The sequence below is a fragment of the Entelurus aequoreus genome, linkage group LG12 (genome assembly GCF_033978785.1).
Source record: "Entelurus aequoreus isolate RoL-2023_Sb linkage group LG12, RoL_Eaeq_v1.1, whole genome shotgun sequence".
Classification (NCBI taxonomy): Eukaryota; Metazoa; Chordata; class Actinopteri; order Syngnathiformes; family Syngnathidae; genus Entelurus; species Entelurus aequoreus.
The window spans coordinates 59,241,602-59,265,656 of record NC_084742.1 but is presented as its reverse complement, the minus strand read 5'-3'; positions in this window follow the sequence as shown (position 1 = coordinate 59,265,656).

The following is a 24,055-nucleotide window of genomic DNA, read 5'->3' as shown; positions in this document are numbered from 1 at the left end:
AAATACAGTCTATTATACAACAATGTTCACATGTGAATAATATAAATACAGTCTATTATACAGCATTATTCACATGTGAATAACATAAATACAGTCTATTATACAGCATTATTCACATGTGAATAATATAAATACAGTATATTATACAGCATTATTCACATGTGAATAATATACATACAGTCTATTATACAACATTATTCACATGTGAATAACATAAATACCGTCCATTATACAGCATTATTCACATGTGAATAACATAAATAGTCTATTATACAGCATTATTCACATGTGAATAATATAAATACAGTCTATTTTACAGCATTATTCAAATGTGAATAATATAAATAGTCTTTTTACAGCATTATTCACATGTGAATAATATAAATAGTCTATTATACAGCATTATTCATATGTGAATAATATACATACAGTGTATTATACAGCATTATTCACATGTGAATAATATAAATACAGTCTATTATACAGCATTATTCACATGTGAATAACAAATACAGTCTATTATACAGCATTATTCACATGTGAATAATATAAATACAGTCTATTATACAGCATTATTCACATGTGAATAACATAAATACCGTCTATTATACAGCATTATTCACATGTGAATAACATAAATGCAGTCTATTATACAGTATTATTCACATGTGAATAACATAAATACAGTCTATTATACAGCATTATTCACATGTGAATAACATAAATACAGTCTATTATACAGCATTATTCACATGTGAATAACATAAATACAGTCTATTATACAGCATTATTCAAATGTGAATATTATAAATACAGTCTATTATACAGCATTATTCACATGTGAATAATATAAATACGTTATACATTTACAGTACATGTACAGTCAAAAGGAACATATGCATTATGCAGTCTGATGGCTGTCGGTATGAAGGACGTCCTGTGTCGTTCCGTCCAAGGATCAGAATGTTGACACACTGCTTATGCTGTCACACAGGCTTTAAATATGATACAGTATTATTATCATACTGTATCTCAACTACTGAATTGTACTTTACCATTTATTGCATGCAAGTCTTCTCACGCTTAAGAACACTTCATTATGAGAACAATGTCGGCTATCAGAGGCACACAAATGTACATACAGTAGTTTATTTTAAAGTATGAACATGTTTGATGGGTATTACCACCTAATAGAACTTAATAGGAAATATCTTAAGGGTGTACTTTGTTTATATCATCTTTAATCAGTGAAATGATGAGTGGGTTCTATTATTGTGATGATGTAATTATGGATTATTATGCATCCTGCAGCAATATACTTCATATTGTTTTGTGTCAAAACATAATGTCAATATGTCAGTGAAATAGTAACCCGGGTGGTCATTTTTTTGCTTCTTCCCGCTCCTTTTCTGACACGATCCTTGTTTTTTAGGGCTGGAGCAGCAAAGAATTTGCTGTGTTTATACTTATCCTCCCACTTCGGAGCACTTTTATGAGGCTCTTAACGTGCATGAAAACACCACATTTTTAAATTTGACTCAGTAAGACTTTGAAAATATGACCCCCTGATACCAGATTCCCGTATCGTCACGAAAATCAGGAGCACGTAAAAATAAAAAGAAAAGAAAAGAAAAGAAGCCATATCAGTGTCATAAACTGCCAAGATACCTGTGGCGGTGGGGGCGTGGCTATCGGCGTGGCTATGGGCGTGGTCACCGTGGCATCATTGGGGAATTTGCATAATTTACTACAATGATATGATTTTCTCTAAAAAGGCTCAAAAAATGTATACTTACTAATTAATAATAACAGTTTGATTTAAACGTCCATCCATCCATCCATTTTACAATATAATTACAACACTTTATGTACATATTTATATACAGATTTGAACAATAAGTTATTCACTGAAATAGATGTATTAATTGTGGTTCTTACAAAAAATATATCTTATAAAATATGAAAGCTAAAATGTCTCTTTAATTAGTGCATACTAAATAATTTAACTTTAGCCTATTACTACAACCATATTATTTACCAGCAACATAAAGTGAAACAGAGGCAGAGGTGTCCTGCCACAGTCAGTAACAAATAAACAGAAAACAGTCGTGGTCAAATACAAATAAGGCAACAAGAGCAGTATCCTACACTTCTCTTTTGTAAAGTAAATCTGAACAGCCCATATGGCCATCTACATCAACTATATGATTTGCCTGAGAAGCTGGACAGGACAAAAATAAATAAATAAAAAAACAAAATAAAAAAATAAAAAATGTTTTATTTGTGGCGGACGTAATTCTTTCGTGGCGGGCCGCCACAAATAAATGAATGTGTGGGAAACACTGCATATTTGAAAATAAACAGTAAAAAAAAAAAAAAGAAGAAGAAGAAAATAAACAGTAAAAAAAAATAAAATTAAAATTAAAATTAAATAAACAGTAAGTCGCCCATCTTGGTTTCTGTCGGTCAGTTCTAGGCTAAACAGGGGTCGTATTTCAACGAAACTGCTTTGAGGGACTTTGGACCGACTGAGCCGCGGTTAAAACGAAAGCGACAAGAGCGAGGATGCATTCGCCGACATGACAGGATGTGAGCGTGGCATGTGGCCAAAGTTTGATGTGATGCCTCGCCACGAAACACGACGCGTTAATAAACCCGGCTCCACGGGATTTTGATCACAATTGGTACAAACGATGAGTTGCGGTTTGGTCTGTAAATATGTGAAGCTATTCATAGTGGGCGGAGCCTGGCAGTGAAAACCGCTCCTCGCCGTCATCGATCAAAACAGAGCTGGGCAAATATTTGGACTCGGGGGCCACGTTGAGAGAAAAAATGTGTTTGGGGGGGCCAATGTGTATGTGTATAAATTATATATAAAAAAATAAATAATACAAAATAAAATAAAATAAAACTAAATGATATATACTGTAAAAATCTGCTGTACAGTATGTGTGTTTGGGGCCCTTTTTTTTCAGGAACACTAACACCAAAAGTCACAACGTCTGATAGAGTTCTAAAAAAGTGATGACAGACCACCTAAAAAAAAAACGGAATGGAATTTTACAGTTTTTTACTGAATGGGACACCCAAAATGTATATGAAAATAAAGAAAGCGAGATTTACAATATTAACTATGAACAATAAAACACTGAATATTAACAACATATGAACATCTTTTACTTCTCAGACCAGCTCCTCCATAGTTGTGTATCTTTTACAATCAAGCAAAACACAACAGAAATGTCGACTTGTCCCTCTTGTGCAGCTGGGATAGGCTCCAGCACCAACCCAAAAGGGACAAACGGTAGGAAATGGATGGATGGATGGACAGCAAAAATGTAACAAACAGCAAAATATAGGGGTGTAACGGTACGTGTATTTGTATTGAACCGTTTCGGTACGGGGGTTTCGGTTCGGTTCGGAGGTGTACCGAACGAGTACACATGCTAGCAGCGACCGGGCTAGGACAACATGTAAAAGCCAGAGCTGGAAGAGCCTCCTGCCTCGTTAAGATCTCCCGTTTGGGAACACTTTGGCTGCGCGATACAACGATGGAGAACGGGGGTTTGCCGACATTGTTCAGCAGCTGCTTCCATACCAAAGACTATAAAAATGGGACCCATTACCTCCCTGCTTGGCACTCAGCATCAAGGGTTGGAGTTGGGGGTTAAATCACCAAAATGATTCCCGGGCGCGGCGCCGCTGCTGCCCACTGCTCCCCAAGGGGATGGGTCAAATGCAGAGGACAAATTTCACCACATCTAGTGTGTGTGTGACAATCATTGGTACTTTAATCTTTAATCTTTTAATACTACCTGGGATTTATATAGCGCTTTTCTAAGTACCCAAAATCGCTTTACATGTAGAACCCTTCTGACAACACGTCAAACATGTGTTGCACCTTTCCTGCTTCCGGCTCCCAGACCGTAGTCGAGGAGCGCAGAGGAGACACTCCTCCAGGGCCGATGTATTCCATACTTGCCAACCTTGAGACCTCCAATTCCGGGAGGTGGGGCGTGCCGGGGGTGTGGTTGGGGGGGGGGGGGGGGGGGCGTGGTTGGGGGCGTGATTAAGAGGGGAGGATTATATTTACAGCTAGAATTCACCAACTCGAGTATTTCATATATATATATATATATATATATATATATATATATATATATATATATATATATATATATATATATATATATATATGTGTATGAAATAATTGACTTTCAGTGAATTCTAGCTACATATATATATACATACATATATATATATATATACATATATATATATATATATATATATATATACATACATATATATATATATATATATATATATACATACATATATATATACATACATACATACATACATACATACATACATACATACATACATACATACATACATACATACATATATATATATATATATATATATATATATATATATATATATATATATATATATATATATTTCGGGACGGCGTGGCGAAGTTGGTAGAGTGGCCGGGCCAGTAATCAGAGGGTTGCTGGTTACTGGGGTTCAATCCCCACCTTCTACCATCCTAGTCACGTCCGTTGTGTCCTTGGGCAAGACACTTCACCCTTGCTCCTGATGGCTGCTGGTTAGCGCCTTGCAAGGCAGCTCCCGCCATCAGTGTGTGAATGGGTGAATGTGGAAATACTGTCAAAGCGCTTTGAGTACCTTGAAGGTAGAAAAGCGCTATACAAGTATATCCCATTTATCATTTTTATATATATATATATATATATATATATATATATATATATATATATATATATATATATATATATATATATATATATACATACATATACACACACACACACACATATATATATATATATATATATATATATATATATATATATATATATATATATATATATATATATATATATATATATATATATATATATATATATATATATATATATATATATTTATTTATTTTATTATAAATATAAATAAAATAAATACTTCAATTTCAGTGTTCCAGAGGCTATCCAGTAGATGGCAGTATTGTCCTGTTTAAGAGTGTCACAACATTGCTGTTTACGGCAGACGAACTGCTTTACGGTAGACGAAAACGTGACTGCTGTTGTGTGTTGTTACCGCGCTGGGAGGACGTTAATGAAACTGCCTAACAATAAACCCACATAAGAAACCAAGAACTCGCCCTCGATCATTCTACAGTTATAACGTGATTGGGCAGGCACGCTGTTTATATCGTGGGAAAGCGGACGTGAAAACAGACTGTCGCCGCTGTCCCCACTCAGGTCCCCATGGAGCTGAAGGGGGCGTGGCCTCCAGCTCCTGCTGAATTCCGGGAGTTTATCGGGAAAAAATTCCTTCCGGGAGGTTATCGGGAGAGGCGCTGAATTCCGGGAGTCTCCCGGTAAAACCGGGAGGGTTGGCAAGTATGATGTATTCTCGGGGGCAACACCCTTCACTCTACCCGGCAGTGGGTCTCCACAGCTCCGGACTCCAGGGTAAATGACGAGTCCGGCGATTAGTTGCAAATCGTGGCTTTATTGAGGTCTTGAACACAGCCAATCCAACAAAACACTAGCCACTCCCCGCACTCCCTCACCTCGCTCGCCCACACACTCACCTCACATGCTGTCACATATTAAAGGGCCACACACACACATATGCTACTCTCATAACACATGCTAACCCATTTGAAGCGTCACCACCGCATTCAAGCAGCCTCTCCTCGGCGAGTCAGGCAGGGCTAAAGCAATAACAAATGTTTTTATAGCAGCAGATATAAGTCTATATTGCATTGAAAACTAGATTTTGACCCACTTCTATGGTGGAAGAATAATGAGCCCATTTATCCTCTTGCTGAAAAGTTAATCTGAGGATGAGTTGACTTGAAACTGTTTAATGTTGCACTTTTTATATGTAGAAGAAAAGTTTTGTCATTTTATTTAATCTGAGCAACAACTTGAGGCAGTTTAAAGTTGATTAACGTGGACCCCGACTTAAACAAGTTGAAAAACGTATTGGGGTGTTACCATTTAGTGGTCAATTGTACGGAATATGTACTGTACTGTGCAATCTACTAATAAAAGTCTCAATCAATCAATCAATCAATCAAAAAAAGCACTTTATATGTAGAAAGGTTTTGTTAAGAAACCATTCTGAGCCTTATCTTATTTAGTTTTTATTTGATATATGTTGACCACATGAACCCTGGCATTGGACCCTGTGTGTATATGTATGTTATGCCATTGTTTACAAATTCGGTAAATAAATAACCAAAAAATCTATATTTTGTTGTTTTCTTACTGTACCGAAAATGAACCAAACCGTGACCTCTAAACCGAGGTACGTACCGAACCCAAATTTTTGTGTACCGTTACACCCCTAGCAAAATATGAATGCAGAGTGTAATAAACACCTACAATATGATATATTATCACTTTTATGCAGACATTTGTTGTACAAATGTGCTTCCGCATGTGTTCCTGACACAGGTGTTTGGGGCTGGCTGCTCTTTAAATGCCTACTGAAATGATTTTTTTTATTTAAACGGGGATAGCAGATCCATTCTATGTGTCATACTTGATCATTTCACGATATTGCCATATTTTTGCTGAAAGGATTTAGTAGAGAACATCGACGATAAAGTTCGCAACTTTTGGTCGCTGATAAAAAAAGTAGCGTGACGTCGCAGGTTGAAGGGCTCCTCACATTTCCACATTGTTTACACCAGCAGCGAGAGTGATTCGGACAGAGAAAGCGACGATTACCCCATTAATTTGAGCAAGGATGAAAGATTTGTGGATGAGGAAAGTGAGAGTGAAGGATTAGAGTGCAGTGCAGGACGCCAGGGTGTATCTTTTTTCGCTCTGACCGTAACTTACGTACAAGGGCTCATTGGATTCCACACTTTCTCCTTTTTCTATTGTGGATCACAGATTTGTATTTTAAACCACCTCGGATACTATATCCTCTTGAAAATGAGAGTCGAGAACGTGAAATGGGCATTCACAGTGACTTTTATCTCCACGACAATACATCGGCGAAGCACTTTAGCTACGGAGCTAACGTGATAGCATCGTGCTTAACTGCGGATAGAAACAGAAGAAGCATGCCCCTGACTGGAAGGATAGAGAGCAGATCAACAATACTATTATTACTTCTACTATCAGAAGACACCGAACCAAACCCTGGACCTGTAACCACACGGTTAATGCTGTCCAGCCTGGCGAAGCCTAGCAATGCTGTTGCTTATGCTAAAAACATTAGCTCTCCAACTCTGCAGCCATCATCTGCTCATCACGACCCGTGCTCAGCTGCGTTCCAGCGATCGACGGCGCGACGAAGGACTTCACCCGATCACCGATGCGGTCGGCGGCTAGCGTCGGATAGCGCGTCTGCTATCCAAGTGAAAGTCCTCCTGGTTGTGTTGCTGCAGCCAGCCGCTAATACACCGATCCCACCTACAGCTTTCTTCTTTGCTGTCTCCATTGTTCATTAAACAAATTGCAAAAGATTCACCAACACAGATGTCCAGAATACTGTGGAATTTTGCGATGAAAACAGACGCCGTTTTGTATTGGGATACAATGGTGTCCCAATACTTCCGTTCAATCCATGACGTCACGCGCATACGTCATCATACATAGACGTTTTCAGCCGGATATTTCCCGGGAAATTTAAAATGTCACTTTATAAGTTAACCCGGCCGTATTGGCATGTGTTGCAATGTTAAGATTTCATCATTGATATATAAACTATCAGACTGCGTGGTCGCTAGTAGTGGCTTTCAGTAGGCCTTTAAACAAACCCCGCCCACTCTGCTTTGTTCCTGGTCTGAACTGCTGTGAGCTAGATTACTGTAATAATTCATATAACACTAAAAAATGCGGATTTCATCCATTGAAATACTTTCTATAGTTCAAGACTTCTGCCCAGGTCTGAATTAAACGGTCATTACGCCAAATTTCTCAATTATTTTCTGTTACGCCCCCCCCCCCCTAGAAAAAAGAACGCATTTTTGCATGATTTATTCGTGATTCATTGTCATTCCCAAGAGTCACAACAGACAACAATTCAATGCATCACACTTGGTGTGGTTAAGATACAGCTGTGTTTAATCATACTTTTGTCCAGTAAGTGGAGTCTTGTGCCGAAGCTTTGAGACATTCTTGAACCAATTGACTCAAGTGGTTCAACGCCTGGTGGGGCTTCATCCGACCATCACCAAAAGAAACGTCTAATACCGTTTAATAGTTATTTTTTTCAGTGTTCAGCAAAAATTATTTGGCACGTAATTATGCCGCTGGAACATCAACATATCCGCGGCTCGCATCAAACCACATAGCTATGCAGCCGACCATTCCAGGTACAGTTTAGTTACGGCATCTTTGTAGTCCTACTGCTATCTGGATATTTAAACGCTAACTTTTTTTTTTTTAAAGACTTTAGTTTAGGCGGTGGCTCTTTGTTGTTAAGGCGGCCGCCTTAACAACAAAGCGCTGCGGGAAACCCTGACATAGCACAGGACATGTTAGGAATGAGCTACTACAAGTCTTTCTTCCAAATATGGTCTTGTTAATAAATGTTAATGAACTGTTGCACAAAGTTTATATATTTGACTAATGTTGAAATATAACATGCAACACTGGTTTTAACAATACTATCTAAAGCAGGGGTGTCAAACGTACGGCCCGTGGGCCGGATCAGGCCCGCGGACAGGTTTTATCCGGCCCGCGGGATGAGTTTGCTAAGTATAAAAATGAACCAACATTTTTGAATGAAAGAAACTGCTGTTCTAAATGTGTCCACTAGATGTCACAATAGCAAGTATTTGCATCTTTGTAGATTATGCTACATATGTAAAAAAAATTAAATAAACCACATGATGTTAGTGCACCAGTTAAGGAAAATGAGCAAACTTACATGAATGACATCCTGTAATTTGATTTTGATATAATTTTTTTATCGTAATAGATTGAAAATTAACACCAATGAGTTGACTGATGAACATTATCACATAATGTATTCAGAAAATATAAATAACGACAAATAAAGATAGAATACTATTAACCGCAACATGTAAGTGTAAAAAAAACAACAACAACATTATGATTTGTACATTTTCAGAATTTTCTTGTTCTATTTTTAAACAAAGAAAACAATCTGAATTTGTCTTTATTTTTAAGTTATCGTGCCGTGATTTTACCTGTCCGGCCCACCTGGGAGTAGATTTTTCTCCATGTGGCCCCCGATCTAAAATGAGTTTGACACCCCTGATCTAAAGTATAATACTATATATATATATATATATATATATCAAGAATGTACAGCACTGCCAAATATAGAAATGTCGAACCGAATTTATTACTTTATTTCAGTGCTTCTCAAACTTTTTTCACCAAGTACCACCTCAGAAAATGACTGCTTTGTTGGATTTTTTGAGTTAAATTACATAGTAAAATGTGTTTATACTCTTTGGCTGTGAACAACTAGAAGTTCTGGGTCTTATTTTACACAATTACTGTAATTTGTAATTGAAGTACTATACTTTCAGAAGTCAAATGTAACCTCATTGTTATAAATATACTTTACAAGTAAGATTAAGCTGACTTACCCAAGAGCTTACTGATTAATAATACTACATAATTCATACTTTCTTCACAATAGTGGTTGATTCCGAAGCGGTCTTAAAAAGACTAAACAATATTCAAGTCACTCAAAAGCCTACTTAACACAATCATGGTTTTAACATTGATTTTTCCTCCAACCTAGCATTGTTGGCAAGTAGATGTTCCAAACATTCAGGTAATGCATTTTATAAAGAAAAAAAAAATAGAATTTACCCCCAAAATTAGCCAAAACAAAAAGAGCAATGCATTGTGGGTACACGGTGGAAGCTGTTATAACTCTCCCGTTGCATTCTGGGGAGAAAAAACGTCACTTTAAATAGCAACGTGTTGGTGTCTTTGAAAACCTTGAACTGACGGCGTGGCTCGGTTGGTAGAGCGGCCATGCTAGCAACTTGAGGGTTCCAGGTTTGATCCCCTCGTCAACTGTCCTAGTCACTGCCGTCAGAAAGCCACTGTCAGTAACTACAGTTGGTCGCTACATCTGTAAATGCAAGTTAAAACTCTACTATGCAAAGCCAAAGCCATTTATCAACAACACCCAGAAATGCTTTGTCCACGTTTATCAACCTTTGTCCACTTTTGTCAACCCCTCAGACTCTCAGTGACTGAAAGATAAAGGATAAGTAAATGAAAGATGAGTGAATGAATGAAGGATGAGTGAATACATAGGGAATGAATGAAGGATGAATGAATGATGAATATATGAAGGATGAGTTAATAAAGGATATAATATGATTGACTGAAGGATGAGTGACTGAAGGATAAAGGATAAGTAAATGAAATATGAGTGAGTAAATGAAGGATGAGTGAATGAAGGATGAACGAGTGAAGGAATGATGAGCGTAAGAAGGGTGAGTGAATAAAGGATGAATGAATAAATGAAGGGATGAATATATGAAAAATTAGTTAAAGGATAAAGGACAAGGGACTGAAGGATGACTAAATTAATGAAAAGGGATGAGTGAATAAGGATGAATTAATGCAGGATAAAAGATAAGTAAAGGAAAGTTGAGTGAATGAAAATGAGTGAATGAAGGATGAATAAATTAAGGGATGAAGTACGAGTGAAAGAGTGAAGGTGAATGAGGAATGAGTGAATGAAAGACACGTAAATAAAAGGATGAAGGATGAGTGAACGAGTGAAGGATGAATGATGAATGAGTGAATGAAAGACAAGTAAATAAGGGGTTGAAGAATGAGTTAATGAATTATAATCAAGTATGACGGAGGAGTGATTGAAGGATGAATACAGGATGGATGAATGAATAAAGGATGAATGAATGAAAGGATGAAGAATGAAGGACTAGTGAATGAATGAAATATGAATGAATGAAGGGACAAAGGATGAGTAAATGAAAATTAAATTAATGAAGGATGAATGAATAGTGAATGAAGGATGAGTGAATGAAGGAGGAGTGAATGAAAGAGGAGTGGATGAACAATGAGAGAATGAAGGAGGAGTGGTTGAACAATGAGAGAATGAAGGAAGGGTGGATGAAGGTTGAGTGAATGAAAGAAGAGTGGATGAAAGAGGAGTGAATGAAAGATGAGAAAATAAAGGATGAGAGCATGAAGGAGGAGTGAATGAAGGATGAGAGAATGAATGATGAGAGAATGAAGGAGTGGATGAAGGATGAGTGAATGAAGGATGAGCGAATGAAGGATGAGCAAATGAAGGATGAGATAATGAAGGATGAGAGAATGAAGGATGAGTGGATGAAGGATGAGTGGATGAAGGATGAGTGAATGAAGGACGAGTGAATGAAGGACGAGTGAATGAAGGAGGAGTGGATGAAGGATGAGTGAATGAAGGATGACAAAATGAAGGATGAGAGGATGAAGGATGAGAGAATGAAGGATGAGAGAATGAAGGATGAGAGAATGAAAGATGACTGAATGAAGGATGAGAGAATGAAGGATGAGAAAATAAAGGATGAGTGAATGAAGGAGGAGTGGATGAAGGATGAGAAAATAAAGGATGAGTGAATGAAGGAGGAGTGGATGAAGGATGAGAAAATAAAGGATGAGTGAATGAAGGAGGAGTGGATGAATGATGAGAAAATAAAGGATGAGTGAATGAAGGAGGAGTGGATGAATGATGAGAAAATAAAGGATGAGTGAATGAAGGATGAGAGAATAAAGGATGAGTGAATGAAGGATGAGAAAATAAAGGATGAGTGAATGAAGGATGAGAGAATGAAGGAGGAGTGGATGAAGGATGAGAAAATAAAGGATGAGTTAATGAAGGATGAGAAAATAAAGGATGAGTGAATGAAGGAGGAGTGGATGAATGATGAGAAAATAAAGGATGAGTGAATGAATGATGAGAAAATAAAGGATGAGAGAATGAAGGATGCGTGGATGAAATGTGAGGGGATGACAGACAAAGATGGAGTGAAGGTGCAGAGGAGACACAGCAGGTGGTCTTGGTAATTGTCAGGGGGATTTAATGAATGAGCCACAGTGCGTCTGACGGAATAGGAAATCGTCTCTATCTGCTCATTCCACACACACACACACACACACACACACACACACACACACACACACACACACACACACACACACACACACACACACACACACACACACACACACACAAACACACACAAACACACACTCTCCCTCTCATTATCTCCCGCCTGCTCTCGCCTCCCCCACCTTTCCACTCGTATCCATCTCCCTTTCACTCTTTACAAACATTTCATAACCCCATCTTTGACTTTCTCTTTGCCAACAACTCACAACATTCTCCTCATGCAGCAACTACAGCATGAACACAATAATATGCTACATGTTACACGCTGCACGCTACTAACTATACACACTGCCTGCTACATTCACTTGTTGCACGCTACACATTACTTGCTACATGCTACACACTACCAGTGTTCACAGTAATTCGTTACCGTTTGTGGTTTTTCATGCACACAACTTATTTAATGACTGACAAATCACTCTTTAATTACTAGGGAAAAATTACATTATTTGTTACTTAAAAAAAAACGTCTAATATGGTTGAGAGACGTTTCATGAAATCGGAGTGTGTGCGTGTGCCTTTAAAAGGCGGTGCCTGTTGCCAAGTGACTTCAGCGAGAGTGCACCCTGAGCAGGATTTGACCTCAGCTGGGTTTGGAAGCTTAGCAACATCAGTTCTATAGGAGATAGGAGTAGGTAGTTAATAAAGAGATAGTAGTATGTAGTTAATAAAGAGATAGTAGTAGGTAGTTAATATAGATATAGGAGTAGGTAGTTAATAAAGAGATAGTAGTAGGTAGTTAATATAGATATAGGAGTAGGTAGTTAATAAAGAGATAGTGGTAGGTAGTTAATATAGATATAGGAGTAAGTAGTTAATAAAGAGATAGTACTAGGTAGTTAATAAATAGATAGTAGTAGGTAGTTAATAAAGAGATAGTGGTAGGTAGTTAATATAGATATAGGAGTAGGTAGTTAATATAGATATAGGAGTAGGTAGTTAATAAAGAGATAGTAGTAGGTAGATAATAAAGAGATAGTAGTAGGTAGGTAATAAAGGGATAGTAGTAGGTAGTTAATAAAGAAATAGTAGTAGGTTAATAAACAGATAGGAGTAGGTAGTTAAAAAAGAGATAGTAGTAGGTAGTTAATAAAGAAATAGTAGTAGGTAGTTAATAAATAAATAGGAGTAGGTAGTTAATAAAGAGATAGTAGGTAGTTAATAAAGAGATAGTTGTAGATAGTTAATATAGATATAAGAGTAGGTAGTTAATAAAGAGATAGTACTAGGTAGTTAATAAAGAGATAGTAGTAGGTAGGTAATAAAGAGATAGTAGTAGGTAGGTAATAAAGGGATAGTAGTAGGTAGTTAATAAAGAAATAGTAGTAGGTAGTTAATAAACATATATGAGTAGGTTAATAAACAGATAGGAGTAGGTAGTTAAAAAAGAGATAGTAGTAGGTAGTTAATAAAGAAATAGTAGTAGGTAGTTAATAAAGAGATAGTAGGTAGTTAATAAAGAGATGGTAGTAGGTAGTTAATATAGATATAGGACTAGGTAGTTAATAAAGAGATAGTAGTAGGTAGTTAATAAAGAAATAGTAGTAGGTAGTTAATAAACAGATAGGAGTAAGTTAGTAAACAGATAGGAGTAAGTAGTTAAAAAAGAGATAGTAGTAGGTAGTTAATAAAGAGATAGTACTAGGTAGTTAATAAAGAGATAGTAGAAGGTAGCTAATAAAGAGATAGTAGTAGGTAGGTAATAAAGGGATAGTAGTAGGTAGTTAATAAAGAAATAGTAGTAGGTAGTTAATAAACAGATAGGAGTAGGTTAATAAACAGATAGGAGTAGGTAGTTAAAAAAGAGATAGTAGTAGGTAGTTAATAAAGAAATAGTAGTAGGTAGTTAATAAAGAGATGGTAGTAGGTAGTTAATATAGATATAGGACTAGGTAGTTAATAAAGAGATAGTAGTAGGTAGTTAATAAATAAATAGTAGTAGGTAGTTAATAAACAGATAGGAGTAAGTTAGTAAACAGATAGGAGTAGGTAGTTAAAAAGAGATAGTAGTAGGTAGTTAAGAGATAGTAATAGGTAGTTAATAAATAAATAGTAGTAGGTAGTTAATAAAGAAATAGGAGTAGGTAGTTAATAAAGAGATAGGAGTAGGTAATTAATAAAGAGATAGTAGTAGGTAGTTTATAAAGAGATAGGAGTAGGTAGTTAATAAAGAGATAGGAGTAGGTAGTTTATAAAGAGATAGGAGTAGGTAGTTTATAAAGAGATATTAGTAGGTGGTTAATAAAGAGATAGTAGTAGGTAGTTAATAAAGAGATAGGAGTAGGTACAGTAGTTAATAAAGAGATAGTAGTAGGTAGTTAATAAGAGATAGGAGTAGGTAGTTAAGAGATAGTAGTAGGCAGTTAATAATTAGATAGTAGTAGGTAGTTAATAAAGAGATAGAAGTAGGTAGTTAATAAAGAGATAGTAGTAGGTAGTTTATAAAGAGATAGTAGTAGGTAGTTAATAAAGAGATAGTAGTAGATAGTATGGTTGTACGGTATACCAGTACTAGTAGTTTGTGAATGACTGAGCGTTTCATGGAAGCTGCTTCTGAAGTTAAAGTTAAAGTAGCAATGTTAGTCACACACACACACACACACACACACACACACACACACACACACACACACACACACACACACACACACACACACACACACACACACACACACACACACACACACACACACACACACACACACACACACAGTAGGTGAGACAAAAATTTTCTCTGCATTTGACCCATCACCCTTGAGGGGAGCAGTGAGCAGCAGCAGAATCATTTTTGGTGATTAAACCCCCAATTCCAACCCTTGATGCCGAGTGCCAAGCAGGGAGGTAATGGCTCCCATTTTTATAGTCCTTGGTATGACTCGGCCGGGGGTTTGAACTCACAACCTACCCATGTCAGGGTGGACACTCTAACCACTAGGCCACTGAGTAGGCCTATACCCAATCATGGCACCCACCTGTTCCCAAATAGCCTGTTCACCTGTGGGATGTTCCAAATAAGTCTTTGATGAGCATCCCTCAACGTTCTCAGTCTTTTTTGCCACTTGTGCCAGCTTTTGTGAAACATGTTGCAGGCAGCGAATTCCAAATGAGCTAATATTTGCAAAAAATAAAGTTTTCTCAGTGTGAACATGAAATATCTTGTCTTTGCAGTCTATTCAATTTAATATAAGTTGAAAAGAATTTGTTGTATTCTCTTTTATTTACCATTTACACAACGTGACAACTTCACTGGTGTTGCACGTCTTGTATTGTGGAATGTTACCTCGGACATCACCGTCCTATGGCAGGGGTGTCCAAACTTTTTCCACTGAGGGCCGCACACTGACAAATCAAAGCAAGCGGGGGCCATTTTGATATTTGTTATTTTAAAAACCAATACAATAAATGTATAAAAAAATACACATTTAGGCCTCCACTCAGGCTTGATCCCGGCGAACCCAAAGAGTTTTGGTCAAAAAAAATATAAAAAATGTGTCATTATTTAGTATTATTATTATTATTATTATTCAAAGTTTAAATCTGTAGATCAACATTAGGTCCATCTGTCAAAAAAACGTTTTTAAACATTTAAGTTGTATGCCCTTTTTGCCAAAGAAAACCCAGGTTTTTTATGGAAAAAAAAACACCAATTCAGCAATATTTTCCCCCAATTAAATTTTTAAAGTAGAATATTTGAGATGATAAAATAATTGGAGTCTTAAAAAGGTCAATAACTCATAACAACATTGACATCTTTTGAGCAATGACACACGCAAAAAAAAAAGATTGGGGATCCAAAAGGGTCCTACTCATTAAAGTGTTAAAAAATAAATGATACCTTTTTTTTTTTTTACTGATTAATTTTAGCACAATAATCTCGAGATCAGCCTCAGATCTGTCCGTCAATTCTAAGTTTTATTGTTGTTTATGTTTTTTGTTTGTTCGTTTTAGGCCCTTCTTTTAAAAAACAACAGCTCAGTTTTTTATATGGCAAACACAAAATATGCAACATTTTCCCCAAAGAATATCTCAAAGTAGAATATTTAATGTGACGTAATTGGAGCCTTGAATAGGTCAATAATTCATAATGACGATTTTGATTAAATATTATTTTTTAAAGAAAAAAACAGCCTACATGGCAGCTTTGTGTTATTAGAGTCAACATTGCAACATTTTCTTGTTACATTTAATATATATATATATATATATAAAAAATGTGTGGATAATTGCCTTTTATTATTTTCAACTAGCATAAGAAATGAAAGATAGATATTTATTAAGATGACAAAAATAAAAGAAATTAAGATATAAAACATAATATAACGAAAAAAAAGAGAAATTGAAAGAATAAATGAATATAAAAAAATGTGTGGATAATTGCCTTTTATTATTTTCAACTAGCATAAGAAATGAAAGATAGATTTGATTTTGATTTTTATTAAGGATCCCCATTAGCTGGTTGCCTCAACAACCCACTAGTCTTCCTGGGGTCCACAATTCAATACAATTACAAGTAAAAGCATGTAATTATAACTACACAATACAGAAAAAAAATAAAAGCATCAAAAAAAAAACAAGCAAACAATTTACAGTCACAGAATAATAATTACCATATAAATATAACAAACAAATCATCAATGAGCAAACTAATTTAAAAACTCAGATAAAATATTACTCTCTTTTTAAAAACCTGTTTACTTTCAATGCTGGTGAGAATTCGAGGCAGGTTATTCCAGAGCGATAAAGATCTATAAATAAAAGATTTCCGCAAAGCATTCTTCCTGGGACGAGGGAGTACAAAATGCCCCTCACTGGATGCCCTGGTATTGTGATTATGTATAGTGCTACTGTGAACTATTTGGGCCATGAGAAAAGCAGGAGTTTTACTACCGGTTACTGATTTGAACAATATAAGAGTATTAGCCAACAACCTGTTCTGCACTGTTAGCCAGGAAAGAGAAGCATGCATTTGGTTCACATTGGTTCTTAGTGAACAACCAAGAACCAGCCTTGCTGCCCTATTCTGGACAATCTGGAGCTTACTGATCTCACCACTTGCAGCAGACGCCCAGACTGTAGAACAATAGTCAATATGACACAAGACTAAACTCTTAACAATTTGACAAAGAAGAGGTGGATCAGCAAAACCAGCACATTTCCTGGAAATACCAACAGCCCTTCCCATCTTTGTAACTATATCACTGATATGATTTGACCAGGATAGAGTGCAGTCCAGCATCACTCCAAGGAGCTTGGCACTTCTGACCTGTTGAACTGTTGAAATACCTAGCCTCAAATCCAACTTTGGGTCACAAGATAACCCTTGCCTAGTCCCCAATATAATACTTTTTGTTTTTGAGGTGTTAAGGACAAGTCTGTTACATACTGTCCAGTCATGCACAGCTTTTAGTTCCTCACTCAATACTACATTAAGTACACTGCATGATGGTGCAGCATGATATAAGGTTGCATCATCAGCATAAAGAACCAATCTTGCACGCCCGGTAGCCCAAGGTAAATCATTGGTGAATATAGAAAAAAGTAAAGGTCCTAGGCAACTTCCCTGTGGAACACCACAATCCAAACTTCTGCTATTAGACAAGCTGCCATTAAGATACACCTGTTGTGATCTTGAGGACAAATAACTCTGTATCCACATTAAACTTGAAGTATTAAAACCATAACATTTAAGTTTCTCAATTAAAAGAGAGTGGTCAATCATGTCAAATGCAGCACTAAAATCTAACAGCACAGCTCCAACCAACATAGAATTATCTATAGCATTAAGCCAATCGTCCGTCATTTGTATAAGAGCCGTGGACGTAGAGTGGCCCGTTCTATATGCATGTTGAGAATCAGTTGCTAGCCCATTTGATTGAAAGTAAGCTTGAATTTGTGCATACACACATTTCTCCAGTATTTTACATAACCCAGGTAGGATGCTTATTGGTCTAGAATTGCCCTCATTGAAAGCCAATTTGGTATCCTTATGTAGAGGAGTAACCTTAGCCACCTTCCATATCTTTGGACACAGGCCCACTTGTAAACATTTATTAAAAATATGACAAACAGGCACTGATATGATACCAGCAGTCATTTTCAGTAATTTACTATCCAGGTTGTCTACACCAGCTACTTTGTTGTCAGGAAGAGAGTGTAGTAACCTCTCAACCTCACTGACTTCAACCTGATGAAAATTGAATTCACAGTCCTTATTATCCATTATAATATTCCTAATGAGGTCAGCTGATTTGTTGTTATTGGATATATGCATACCATGCCTTAATTGAGATACCTTGTCAACATAATAGTTATTAAAATGATTGGCAATGTCACATGGCTTAGTGAGTACCAACCCATTTGATTCCACAAAAGGTGTACAGACATTGTTCTTTCTACCCATGATTTCATTCAAAACATTCCATAAGTTTTTGCTATCATATCTCACATCATATAACCTCTGTTTGTAATATTCCCTTTTTTTCAGTTTGTTTAACTTTGTGACCTGGTTTCTTAAGGAACAGTACTTATGCCTGTCATCAATTAAACCAGAGTTGACGGAGGCTTTTTTAGCCATGTCTCTTTCTGTCATTAAACCTCTAAGTCCATTATCAATCCATGGGGCAGACTTAGTTTTGACAGAAAACTTCTTCAAAGGGGCATGCTTGTCCACAACACTCATGTACATTAACATAAATAAGTCCAGTGCAGCCTCAGGGTCTTCCTCACTGCACACCTCGTTCCAATTTAAACAGGATATTTCATCAATAAAACATTCTTCATCAAATCTCTTATAAGACCTTGTAAAAATAATTTTCGCTTTAGGTTTAGGAACCCTTGTCTTTCTAGTGACAGATATTATATTGTGGTCAGTAAAACCTACAGGAACCGAGACTGCTTTGGAGCATTGGTCCGGAACATTTGTATAAATATGATCAATGCATGTAGCTATAATAATACCATCACTATTACTACCTATTCTCGTGGGAGGGGCAACAATTTGGGACAGATTGCAAGCATTTAAAATGGATAGTAACTTATTTTTGTTTGTACACCCCTGTCCCAGCCAGTCAACATTCATATCACCCAGTAAATAGATTTCTCTATTCGCATCTGATATCCTGTCAAACATCTCACATAACTCCTTCAGATACAGAGCATCAGCACTAGGAGGCCTATAGAAACAGCCTACTATAATTGGTTTCAAATAAGGCAGATAGACCTGCACACAAATAGCTTCAATACTGTCCCTCATCAAATCATTGCGCACTTTGATAGATAAATGATTCTGAACATAAATAGCCACCCCACCCCCAAACCTGTTCCTATCTTTCCTAAAAATTGAGAACCCCTCAATGGCTACAATTGAATCAGAAAAGGAATCATCAAGGTGGGTCTCAGAAATGGCAAAGATATTAATAAAATTATCTTTGATAATACACTCTACTTCCTGATACTTATTACGCAGGCTGCATACATTCACGTGAGCTAACACCAGGCCCCTATGAAGGCCCAGCTTAGTGCAGGACATAACAGTACTGGAAGTAGTCATGACACAGGCCAAACCAAGATACTAAAAACACCCACGAATGCCCATTCTAAAAAAGCCAGGGGGTAACCTTTGGGTCCCGATACAGCTGTCCATTTATGTACAGCCTATCCACTGTTATTGCCACTCTCTTGTTCTGGGCTCGGTATAGATATTTATTAAGATGACAAAAATAAAATAAATGAAGATATAAAACACAATATAACGGAAAAAAAGAGAAATTGAAAAAATAAATGAATATAAAAAATGTGTGGGAAACAGTTTACTGAGTTTTTCACATTTTGTTCTTATTTTTGTTGCACAACAGAGCTTGATAATCGTGTCAGAGCCTGATTTAAAGCGTCAGGATCGCATCAAAGCGTAATAAAGTTCAATAAAGCGTAATAAAACGTATCAAAGCGTGATTTAAAGCATATCAAAGCGGGATCAAAGCGTGAGGAACGGTAACAAAGCGGCAACTAATTTGTATCAGAGCGTATCAGAGCGTATCAAAGCATAACATTACTTCAGAGATCGGGATATTCGTGGAAAAACTGACAAAAATGACGGCGCTTTGCTTGCCGCTTTAAAGTGCGGCAAGCGCCGTTGGTGTGAACCAGGCATTAGAGATAGGGTGAGAAGCTCTGCCATCCGGGAGGAGCTCAAAGTAAAGCCGCTGCTCCTCCACATGGAGAGGAGCCAGATGAGGTGGTTGCGGAGGAGACCCTGCCCCAAGTGGAGGAGTTCAAGTACCTGGGAGTCTTGTTCACGAGTGAGGGAAGAGTGGATGGTGAGATCGACAGGCGGATCGGTGCTGCGTCTTCAGTAATGCGGACGCTGTATCGATCCGTTGTGGTGAAGAAGGAGCTGAGCCGGAAGGCAAAGCTCTCAATTTACCGGGAAGTGGGCACGGCCTAAACCGGAAACAAGTGTACATCGTATCCGGCCGTCATTTTTATTTTGTATTTTTTTTAAGCTGTCCGCCATCTTGGTTGTCGTCCATAACTCATTATGATTCCTGCAGGCTGAAAAGTGTATTACAACTTGTAGTTTTTTTAAGCGATCCGCCATTTTAGTTGTAGTACTTACAGCCGTTAAACCGTTTTAAAGGTTTTATTCACCCTCTCAAATGTGTTATTTAATTTTATTGCATTGATTTATTTTTTAATTCATTCTATTCATTTCAGTTAAGGTAATTAATGCATTTTAGCTACTATTTCACAGCGTTTTAACCCACTTACAAAAGTTTATTTCTATGCCAATTTAAACCCGTATATTACCTTATTTTAGTTGTCTTGTACTATCAAGGAAGATTTTGTCACTGGTTTGAGTTATAATAGATATGTATAATTTAATATAACTTAAATAAAAAGTTGACACTATCTTTTAAGGTACACCATTAGCTAAAAGACAAATTAAACAATATACACAATATCTGTCTTAGGGTTATAACTGCATAATAATTATATTTTAATACTTTTCCCATCAAACTGTTTTTTTTTTACAAATATGCTCCATAGCTAATACCCCAGCGTTCATTCATTCGAGATTTAAAACGTCTAAATAGTTAATTGCCCTTGGAATCATTTAAATTGACAATTTCTAATCAGCTCTGGATAGACACATTTTTAATGGTTCCAGTGTTATTGATCAATTAAAAGGACTTTACACACCCGTAGCAAATTTCTTAACGGCCTACGGCACTTTCTAAAAATGCTATTTAAAAAAAAAAAAAAAAAGGTGAAATTGTAGAAAAAGTTGCAATGTTCACTTAAATCCAACTGAAAGCTGTATTTTCTTTAAAGCTCGCTCAAAAATAATGAATCAAAATCAATTTTAATGCATTATTGACCTATTTAAGGCTAATATTACTCGAATATTCCACTTTGAAAATATATTTGGAGAAAATGTTGCATATTTTGTATTTTTGACACAATAAAAACAAAGATTTATTTGACAAAGAGTATTAAACAAAAACAATCATTTTATTGGGATTTTTCCAACTGTCAAAAAAAAAAAAAAAAGAATCCAAATCAATAGTGTTTTGAAATATTTACTTATTTATGGCTCCAATTTGTCACATCTAATATTCCACTTTGAAAATATTTCTGTAGAAAATATTGCATATTTCGTGTTTTTGCCACAATAAAAACAAGATTTTATTGGACAAAAAGGGTATAAAACAAAAACAAGAATTTTATTGGAATTTTTTTTAAACAGTCATTGCTCAAAATATAATAATGAATCAAAATCAAGTGTTTTGAATGATTTACTTAATCAAATATTCCACTATGAAATGTTTGGGGGCGGTGGAAATATTGCACATGTTCTGTGTTTTCCATTAAAAATAAGTTTCCGTGACAGAAAGGGTATAAAACAAACCAAAATTCCATGAAGTAAAAATAAAACTTACAATTGACGAATAGATTTGAAGTTGATAAATAGATTGAAGTGTTGAAAGTATGAGTGTATCCCCAAGAATCTACGTTCCCATCCTCACCTATGGTCATGAGCTTTGGGTTATGACCGAAAGGACAAGATCACGGGTACAAGTGGCCCAAATGAGTTTCCTCCGCCGGGTGGCGGGGCTCTCCCTTAGAGATAGGGTGAGAAGCTCTGCCATCCGGGAGGAGCTCAAAGTAAAGCCGCTGCTCCTCCACATGGAGAGGAGCCAGATGAGGTGGTTCGGGCATCTGCTCAGGATGCCACCCGAAAGCCTCCGTAGGGAGGTGTTTGGGGCACGTCCAACCGGTAGGAGGCCACGGGGAAGACCCAGGAAACGTTTGGAAGACTATGTCTCCCGGCTGGCCTGGGAACGCCTCGGGATCCCCCGGGAGGAGCTGGACGAAGTGGCTGGGGAGAGGGAAGTCTGGGCGTCTCTGATTAGGCTGCTGCCCCCGCGACCCAACCTTGGATAAGCGGAATAAGATGGATGGATGGATGAATGGATGGATGGATGGATGGATACCTTGGACGTCATTTTTGAGAAAAAAACATATCCAGCAAGAAACTTAAAGGCCTACTGAAATGCGATTTTCTTATTTAAACGGGGATAGCAGATCCATTCTATGTGTCATACTTGATCATTTCGCGATATTGCCATATTTTTGCTGAAAGGATTTAGTAGAGAACATCGACGATAAAGTTCGCAACTTTTGGTCGCTGATAAAAAAGCCTTGCCTGTACCGGAAGTAGCGTGACGTCACAGGTTGTGGAGCTCCTCACATCTGCACATTGTTTACAATCATGGCCACCAGCAGCGAGAGCGATTCGGACCGAGAAAGCGACGATTACCCCATTAATTTGAGCGAGGATGAAAGATTTGTGGATGAGGAAAGTGAGAGTGAAGGACTAGAGGGCAGTGGAAGCGATTCAGATAGGGAAGATGCTGTGAGAGGCGGGTGGGACCTGATATTCAGCTGGGAATGACTAAAACAGTAAATAAACAAGACATATATATACTCTATTAGCCACAACACAACCAGGCTTATATTTAATATACCACGAATTAATCCCGCATAACAAACACCTCCCCCCTCCCGTCCATATAACCCGCCAATACAAATCAAACACCCGCACAACACACTCAATCCCACAGCCCAAAGTACCGTTCACCTCCGCAAAGTTCATACAGCACATATATTTCCCCAAAGTCCCGTACGTGACATGCACATAGCGGCACGCACGTACGGGCAAGCGATCAAATGTTTGGAAGCCGCAGCTGCGTACTCACGGTACCGCGTATCCAACTCAAAGTCCTCCTGGTAAGAGTCTCTGTTGTCCCAGTTCAAAGCTTGACTGTCATCTTTTGGGAATGTAAACAATGAAACACCGGCTACGTGTTTGTGTTGCTGCAGCCAGCCGCTAATACACCGCTTCCCACCTACAGCTTTCTTCTTTGCTGTCTCCATTGTTCATTAAACAAATTGCAAAAGTTTCACCAACACAGATGCCCAGAATACTGTGGAATTTTGCGATGAAAATTAACGACTTAATAGCTGGCCACAATGCTGTCCCAAAATGTCCGCTACAATCTGTGACGTCACGCGCAAACGTCATCATACCGAGACGTTTTCAGAAGGATATTTCGCGGGAAATTTAAAATTGCACTCTACTAATCTAACCCAGCCGTATTGGCATGTGTTGCGATGTTAAGATTTAATCATTGATATAGAAACTATCAGACTGCGTGGTCGGTAGTAGTGGCTTTCAGTAGGCCTTTAACAGTCCAAAAAAACTAAAACAAAAAAAACCGTACTGTAGTCAATATGCCCCCCCCAAAAAAAAAGGTCTCAGTGGTACGTCTGCGCCGTGTTTGGCGAGGCAGCAGCAAACATGGCCGCGGGCGGTCGG